This window comes from Heloderma suspectum, chromosome 13 (genome assembly GCF_057233095.1).
Source record: "Heloderma suspectum isolate Gila_16-S chromosome 13, 16-S_ref, whole genome shotgun sequence".
NCBI lineage: Eukaryota > Metazoa > Chordata > Lepidosauria > Squamata > Helodermatidae > Heloderma > Heloderma suspectum.
This window is the reverse complement of record NC_139470.1, coordinates 31,852,117-31,860,868: the sequence shown is the minus strand read 5'-3', so window position 1 is coordinate 31,860,868 and position 8,752 is coordinate 31,852,117.

The following is an 8,752-nucleotide window of genomic DNA, read 5'->3' as shown; positions in this document are numbered from 1 at the left end:
CCAGAACCAGACAATGCTAGATGTGCCCTAACACAGAGTTCATCGGCCCTTTGAGTCATTTTGGACCCAGAAGAGAAGAACATCTCTAGTTGCCATCGTGGTACTGGCTTGTTGCCCTTTTTCCTGCTATTGTGTGAGATCTTCTTAGACTTTTGGCACTTTGGCCTGCTCTGGATTACAAAACAGCCCCCTCTAAAGGACTAGTAGTGAGCCAAGCACTTGCTGGAAAGGTGAGCATAAGCCTAGCAGTGAGCCCAGCTCCTGTTCGTGAAGGGTTGTCTCGGCATCCACCAGAGGCACATTCTTGTGATGTGGCCCAGCTGCATCCTTCTCCTGCTTGACATCTTTAGTCGCATGAAAGCAAAGAACACTTCCCTTAAAGCAGTGAATCAGATTCAAGTTGACTTGAATGTATCCCACTGCTAGATCTGCAGCCATGTGCCAGTACATGCCCATAGAGGCACACCAATGATCCCAATTCCACAAAATGAGACTAAAATGATTAAATCCTATTACCTAGATATACCAGAAACAGCCACCTAGCAAGATGTGCAATGTAATAAGCATAATTGTTGTTTATATTGTTTTGTTCCATGTGATCATTGCTTTGATTAAACGTTGTATCAAATTCCTTACAAAAACCATACATAAAGCTGAACTGCACCAGATGGTCGGTAGAATGCAAAGAGAAATCTGAAAAGAACACAAGGACAGCAATAAAGAGATTGAACAACTGATAACAATGCAAGCATAGATGGTGAGCCTGACAGGCTCCAAGGGGGGATTGTGGAAGTAGGCCTGACCAGGCCTTGTAAGTAGCTTGGTTCAGGCGAGGTGCCTGATGGGATTGTGTGTGTGTGTGTGTGTGTGTGTGTGTGTGTGACCATGAGAAGGTAGTTATAATTTGCTCATAAGCAAGAAATTCCTATCCATCTAAGTAACTCATCTGTAAAGATAAGAAGGCCACTGTGCTGATAAGACTGTGCTGAGTACTAACTGGTTTCTGAGCATGCGTGGTGTGTTTTTCTTTGTTCCCCAGCTTTCAGTCCGTATAAATGCATCCTGTTTTCTTTTGCGGGGAGAGAGACAGTTTCATCTGTCTCTCTCACGGCCGTGATGTGCTTTAATAAATTTCTGGCTGTTCAACCTAACCTACCTTGGATATTTCCTTAACACTAAACATGATTGGGGTGATATGCCACCCATGGACTTTCTTTGCAGAGCACGATTTAATGGGGTTTTATGCCAACACACTATTTCCCAATATTCTGAATTTATAGTTTCTTTGAAATCTTTTTCCCAGGTTACTTTTAAACCATCTGCAGTTTCTGTATGTTCATTTACTAGCAGATTATGTATCTTAGATGCTGTGCCTTTAGAATTATGCTGACTATTATTAATTGCTCATAGGGTGTGAGCAATAGCTTGGTAATAATGTGCACATTTTTGTCATCTTTTGGTTGGCCTAAAAATGGTATTGCACTAATATGGATTGCATGTGAAGGGCCACCATATAGCTGATGGAGCAAATACATACATTTTCTGTTGTTATAGATGGTAGGACCCAAGCCAGTGGGTTCAAATTACAAGAAATTGAATTTGTACTCTACATTGGGAAGAACTTCCTGATGGTGCAAAAGGTTCAACAGTGGCACAGGCTGCAGAGGAAGGTGGTGGACTCGTCCTTCATGATGGATTCCGAAGAAGAGGCTCTGGATGGCCACCATCAGGGATGCTGTCATAGGAGTGGATTTCCTGCATCAGCAAGGGGTTGGACTAGATGAGCTTTGAGCCACTTTCCAACTGTATGATTCTATGGAGTGGGGGCACTTTGGTGTCATCTTGTGAGTTGTGTGTGTGGTGATGCAGAGTTATGTGCTGGGTGCATGTCCCATGGTTGTGAGTTCATTGGCTGTTGGGGGGGGGGTGCAGCATCACCAGCACAGTCCCCAAGTGGTGGGCATTGGTGGTGTTTCCAGGCTCGCTGGGGGCCTGCCTGTCCTTCTCTGATATTTTCTGTTTCCCCCTCCCTTCTCACGCTGAGCATGCATTGTGGCAGCATTACTCTGTAATCTGAGCATAAGATTGCTCTGGCCATGTTTAGATCACTTACCTTTTCTGTTGTTTAGTTTTTGTGTTTTGTATTGTGCCTTTAAGTTTGTGTTGCATTATATGTTCTTTGTTATTGCTTTTAGAAATTAGTTGTAAATAGTATTTGTGCTTCTAATGATTATTTTATATGGTTTTATTTTTATGCTGTACACCACTCTGGGTGGTTTTCATAGAAGAACAAGGTAATGCATAACAACAACAACAACAACAGTGGAGGAGGAGGAGGAGGAGATGAGATCCTTTAAACTGGAGAGATCCATGTCTGAACCAGAGACCTTGGAACATGAACAAAGCTCTGAGCACCTCCCTCGAATTAGTGGGATTAATTAATCAATAGTCTAAAGACTGCTGTATGCTCTGGCAGATATGGCAAGGAGGACAAAATGAGTTGGCTCCCACAACACATTACATTCTTATTTTTGCTGTTTTACATGACCTCTTCATGGACTGCAGATGACATCAGCAGGTGGGGCAGGTGAGTGTGCTTCAGTGGGTGTCTCGGAGTAAGCAAGGGCGAATGAACCCTGGACTCTACACCGTCAGCCACGCAGGGAGGGGCAGCACTGGAAGGAAAGACCCAGAGCAGCGCCAGGAGTGGCGTCCACCTGCATCAGCCTTGCCCGCCTGGGGTCCGCCAAGGTCCCATCGTGAGGGGAGCTGCAGCCCAAGGCTGCTGCCCTCGTTACTCCCACGGGATTTCCACGTTGCGGAAGGGCTGGTGTGGCCTGGGATGGAGCACCGGAGAGCAGCGAGTGGGGCTGACCCACAAGCACCCTTCTCCCTGCTGCCGGTCCCAGGCCATGACTGCTGCACCTCATGCACTGGGCAGGCCTTCCCCCACTGCTGCATCCCATGCAGCTGCCATGGGCACGACAGCCCTGACCGAGCAGACAAGGGGCGGCCGCCGCCCCCGCCACCCCGGGCTCCCTGCTCCCTTCCAGGATGCAGCTCCGGGAGGAACGGCTCTGGGAAGCCCATGACCAACACCCGAGCCTGGCAACCACTGGAGTGTCACCCTATCAGAGTGGCATCGTTCCATGCCCAATTGGCAGTGATCTCCTGGCTGTTTCCACACTGCCCAATGGCTATTACCCTTTTGCCAGCAGAGCCCATGCTTTATTTATTTGTTTATTTAAAATATTTCTTGGCCGTCTTTCAGGGCAGAAGCCCTCCCAAGGCAGCTTACAACAATAGAATACATAAAAACAATTAAAATATTAAAAGTAAAAACAAAAACAACAATAAATGCCAACAATAAAGTCAGCCACAATGTTAACAGCAGCAACTGCAACAATAGCAGTCACATCAAGAGAAGGCCACGGTAAAGTAATATGTTTTCAAGGGCAAAGTCTGCAATGACAGAGCATGGCGGTCCTCCAATGGCAGCTTGTTCCAAGGGGGTGGGGCCACTGCAGAGAAGGCCCTCTCACGTGCTGTCACCAACCTGACTGCTCTCACAGGTGGGCAAATGAGAAGGGCCTCTCTTGTTGATCTTAAAGTGCAGGCAGGCTGATATGGGTGTAGGCGGTCCTTCAAATAACCTGGTCCCAAACCGTTTAAGGTTTAAAGGTGAAAACCTGCACTTTGAATTGGGCTCGGAAACACACTGGTAACCAGTGCAGCTGGTGCAGGATAGTCATTATGTGGTCAAATTGCCTTGCCCCCACCAACACTCAGGCGGCCGCAAGCTGGAGTGTCTGAACCGTCTTCAAAGGCAGCCCCACGTATAGCACATTACAGTAGTCCAGCCTGGGCGTGACTAGTGCGTGGATAACTGAGGCAAGGTCCGTCCTCTCCAGATAGGGCAGCAGTTGTACCAGCCTAAGCTGGTAAAAAGCACTCCTGGACACCACAGACCCCTGGGCTTCCCCAGTTAGCTCAGAGTCCAGGAGGACTCCCAGACTGCGCACTTGGTCTTTCAGGGGGAGTGCAACCCCATCTAAGACCAGTTGTAAACCTCCATCCGAAGTAGTTGGTTTCCCAACCCCCAGTACCTCCGTCTTGTCGGGATTAAGTTTCAGCTTGTTCACCCTCATCCATTCCAAAATGGCCTCCAGACACTGGTTCAAGAGGTCCACAGCTTCCCTGGGATGTGCAGATGGAAACGAGGGGTAGAGCTGAGTATCATCCGCATACCGATGACATTTCAGCCCAAACCTCCTGACAACTTGTCTGATCTCGGAAGCTAAGCAGGGCCAGCCCCGGCTAGTGCTTGGATGGGAGACCGCCTGGGAATCAGGCTTCCTGCACTGAGCAGGGGGTTGGACTCTTGAACTGTCTGGAGGCTGCTCAAGGGAGGCACCCATGCAGGAAGCTGTTCCCTAAGGCAGGCCAGCTGAAAGGCTTCTCTACTGTTGCAAGAGACGAACTCACAAGCATTCATACCGCTTCTGAAAGCCAAGTGATCATAAACAAACAAACCCTGCCTAAAGACGTGCATATTAAACCAGATAATAAACACACCCACGGTATTAACAAATGTCTTGTTTCTTGTTACAAAGGAGGAAGGAGCTGCCGGGAAGGGGACTTCCCTTTCCATCAGTGTCCTGAAAGTAGCGTTTCAAATGCAGTGGAACCAGCTGGACGAGTCTGCCCAGGGACTTTCACAAGAGTGCAGGAAGGGTTCAGTCAGTTTTACTTGGGAAGATGCTGCTCCATGGGAGAGGCTGTCGCTCTGGGGCAGAGCCCCTGCTTTGCATGCAGAAGGCCCCGGGTTCAGTTCGGTGCCCAGAAGCATCGACCGATGGGGCCAGGAAAGGCTCCTGCCTGAAACCCTGGAGAGAGCCGCTGTCCGGCAGGGTCAGTAGTGCCGGTCTAGATGAACCCATGCTCTGACGCAGGAGAAGGCAGCTTCAACGTACGCAGGTGGGGACAGCAGTTGTTTTGAAGCAGTCTGACAGCAAGTGGTTTGAGGGAGGTTTCAGCTCCCATAGTATTGTCACTTCTGGCCAACACAGGTTTGGCAGGATTGTGAAGCAAGCAGAGGCGAAATTGGGATGAGCACACCCACCACCATGACCAGCACCAGCCACGATTCCTCAGTCCAGCTCTCCTCAACGCTCAGTTGTGTCTCCGGCCAGCAATGCTGTTCATTGGAAACAAGGGCAAAGCCACTCTGCACATGAACAGAGAAGCCTGCGAGGTGGAGGTTTGTATTTCCTCTCTTGTCTGGTGCAGCCAAACACCTGCTTATGGGATGCGTGTGACTTTTTAGGGGCACCAGAGAGACGGTGTGTGACCCGAGCTGCAGAATTCTAATTATCATTACTGTTTGTGCAGCATGTCAACCCCTATTAAGCCACCCAACCCTACCCCACTACTCAAAGCCCGGTGTGCCCAGAGGGAAGGCAGAAAAGAAGGAGGTCAGGCCAGGGAGCTCATCCCATCCTATCATCTCTGGGAAGGACTGTCACTGGCCTCAGAGAACATATTTCGCAATGTTTGCTCATTTTCTACGCTTTGTTTTTTAGTATTTTAAAACTAGAAAACCAAGGCACCCTTGGCAGACAGGCAGTATGTAAACTGAGTAAAAGAATTAATATATCCTTTTTTTACTTTGAAATAAATTCTGTGAGGCTCTACTCTCTGTCACGTCTCCATGTTCCTGTTCTCTGTCACCCTCTTGGCTCCCGCTCAGCCTTCATCGTAGGCCGTGGTGCTGGGCTTGCCTTCTTCCTCCCTGGCAACAGCCCCACTCGACTCCTTCCTGACTTCGGCATCCATGTGGATGGCCCTTCAAACCCAGCGGCCTCCTGTGTCCTCTGCCTTGCGCCGCCAGCTCTCGGCCGCCTCCCCACGCGCTTCCGTGGGCGCTCTCTGGAGCTCGTCATCCTCAAGAGAGCTCTGCCTCAAATCCTGCTGCTGTGGAATCCTCTCTGTCTGATCTCTGACCTCACCTTCTTCAACAGCACGCGCACCACACCCTGCCCATGTTCTGCCGCTTGCTCCTTCCATGATCTGCAGTCCATTCTGGGCATTTCTATATGAGGCTTTTATCCCACACCTTTATCTAGGCTTCTGCTCCTGGATTCTACAAGGGATTAAGCTCAGCTCCTTTGCACATGCGTTTTTCCGGGGGGTTTCTTTCTCTGCCTTTCTATATGTCACATTATACAGCCACTAGATGGTGCTGGGGTATAGTGGAATTGCACAATTACACAAGACTCTCATTCTGCCATTTCTAAATAATTCCAGGCTTTCCTCGTTAGGAAAAAAATACAATGATTGCAAAACATGGGAGAGGCCCTGGATGATGACGACATCATGTAAAGGACTCACAAACCAGCATGAGTAACAAGTGCAAAATAGAAGCCACACGTGGAAAGGTTCGCAGAAGGTATGAGGTTCAATCCTGGCATCTGCAAGTAGATCTGAGAATGACTTGGGACAGAAGCCCTAGAGGGCCGCTACCAGCCATTGTAGACCAGGGCTGGTGATCCTCAGGCCCAGCAGCCAAATCGGCCTTCCTGGGGGCAAAATTGGGCCCCCTAGGATTCCCCAAATGGCCATGCCCCCTTTCCCTGCCTCTCTTCCCCACCCTGAGATTGCTGTGTGGCTTCCCAGCCATGTGCCATTTTCTCCCCGTCCTAAGGGGCTGCGGTGCCTCTCTGGAGGCTCAGTGGCCAGCAGGGAGGGACCTGAGGGAGGGCATTTTTCACATAATTGGCCCTGCCCACTGCTGGCATGCGGCCCTCAAGAGCTTCCCTGAATGTGCATTCAGCCCCCAGGCAGAAAGAGGCTCCCCACCGTGCTGTGGAGGACCCCGAGGCAGGCAGACCAAGGGCCTGACTGCTCCCCAGCCGTTTTCAGTGCTCGCTCTGCTGCTCTGGCCGTGTGACGCCCCTCCTCAAACCCCCAGGCGCACGCTGAGGGCACCCTATGGACAACTGGCAAAAAGAACTGTTGTCGCTGGTTTGCTGCAACCTGACCCTAGCTGCAGCATCCAGAGGAGGAAGAGCCGCCTCCCCGGTCTGCTGCGGCTGAAATGACCGCGTCCCGTGGCACCTTAAGGGCTAGCAGATATAGCACGACACCAAGTTTCACAGCCAAAGTAACATCTGCAGGAGTGTACGCCGATTACTCTCTAAGGTACAGGGAGACTCCTGTGGTGCCCGGTCAGTGGCTTTTGCCACTCCCCCCACCCTGCCGGGAAATGCCCTGCCCAGCTGGGGGGGGGGGTGAGCTTCCAGGGCTCTCACCCTTTTTCCAGGTTCAGCTCCCTCTCCAGGGTCTCTAGAATGTACACCTTCAGCTTGGATGGTGGAACCGTCATGTCTCTAATACGCACACATGTAAATGGGGGTGGACCGCTTGGGCCCTCCGGATGCTTTGGCCTACAAAGCTCATCATCCCTCGGCTGGCGAGGGCTGGCTGCCTCCCCCCCTATGTAAATGCGCATTCATGTATCTCCAAGCAGCACTCATGCTGCCATTGCTCACGCTGGTGGGGCTCATTTTGAACAACTGGTAACGGACCACAGGGCAATGATGTCCTTCTAGCACATGTTTAACCTCTCAGCGGAGGGCGGGCAGAGTAAACAAATTCAGCATCCAGCAGATGGAGGAGCCTTCAGTGAGGTGTGAGAGGAGACCTCCTGCTGTATCACCTTTGCTGTGTGTGTGTGGGGGGGGGGGGGAATTGCAAGCATGTCCTTGGTTTCATCTGTTAAATGTTGTAAGATATGAAATAAAAGAGGCAGGATCCTGCCACAATGTGCTGTGATCTAGAAGATTCAAACAAAATTCTGTTGTTGTTTTTAAATTCCATTTATTCTTGATCGCTGAATATTGCATTTTTTTGCTGCAAGGGGTGGGCATCTTGTGGCAATCCAGCTGCGTTGGCCTGCAACTCCCGTCAGCCCAATGGTGAGGGATGATGGGAGTTGTAGGTCAAAACATCTGGAAGGCCACAAGTGGCCCAGCCCTGGTGTATGTGTGTTTGGATGGTTTGTTGTGTGGCACATGGAATTTGCAGAGCCCGGTCAAAACACAACATGCTCACCACCCTGCAGGACGAGGGCTGGTAGTGAGGAAATGTGGGACCTCACTGGCATTGAAAGGGGATGCTGCCATTTCATGCAACATGAGATTTCTCACACACAGACACATGCCCCGCCCCGCCCCGCCCCGCCCCTCTACGGGGCTTGGAGAAAGGGCTGGCTTGCACAGCCGTCTGCTCCTGAAGCTTAATTCCGTGTGGGTTTCCTTGGCAACACAGCCTTTTCTTGGCTTCCTAAGGTCCCAGTCCATGGTGCCTGAGAGGTGCTGGGCACAAGACTCCATCTGGTGAGGTACCTGGTCCATCCAGTGACCCTGATGGCACTTCCTTCGGGGGTTACAGCTGCGTTGCCCCAGGACAACCCTCCATCTGCTGAAGCAGAAGGGTACGACCCTGTTTCGCACTGGTACTCATTTGACTCCCACACTCAAGGCAACAAAGAAATAGGCTTCCAGCTTGCTTGGGGACAGAAACCTTCTTTTGGGCCAGGGAAGAGAGGCAAAGGTCAGCAGAGGAACAGGGGGGAGCAGGACCTGCCCAAGAGACTTGGTGCTCGAGGCAGGAAATCCCGAATGCACCTTCCCCCCTCCTGCAACTTCAGAGGGGACGCAAGACGGAGGGAGGCTTGGCCCTATTATGCTGA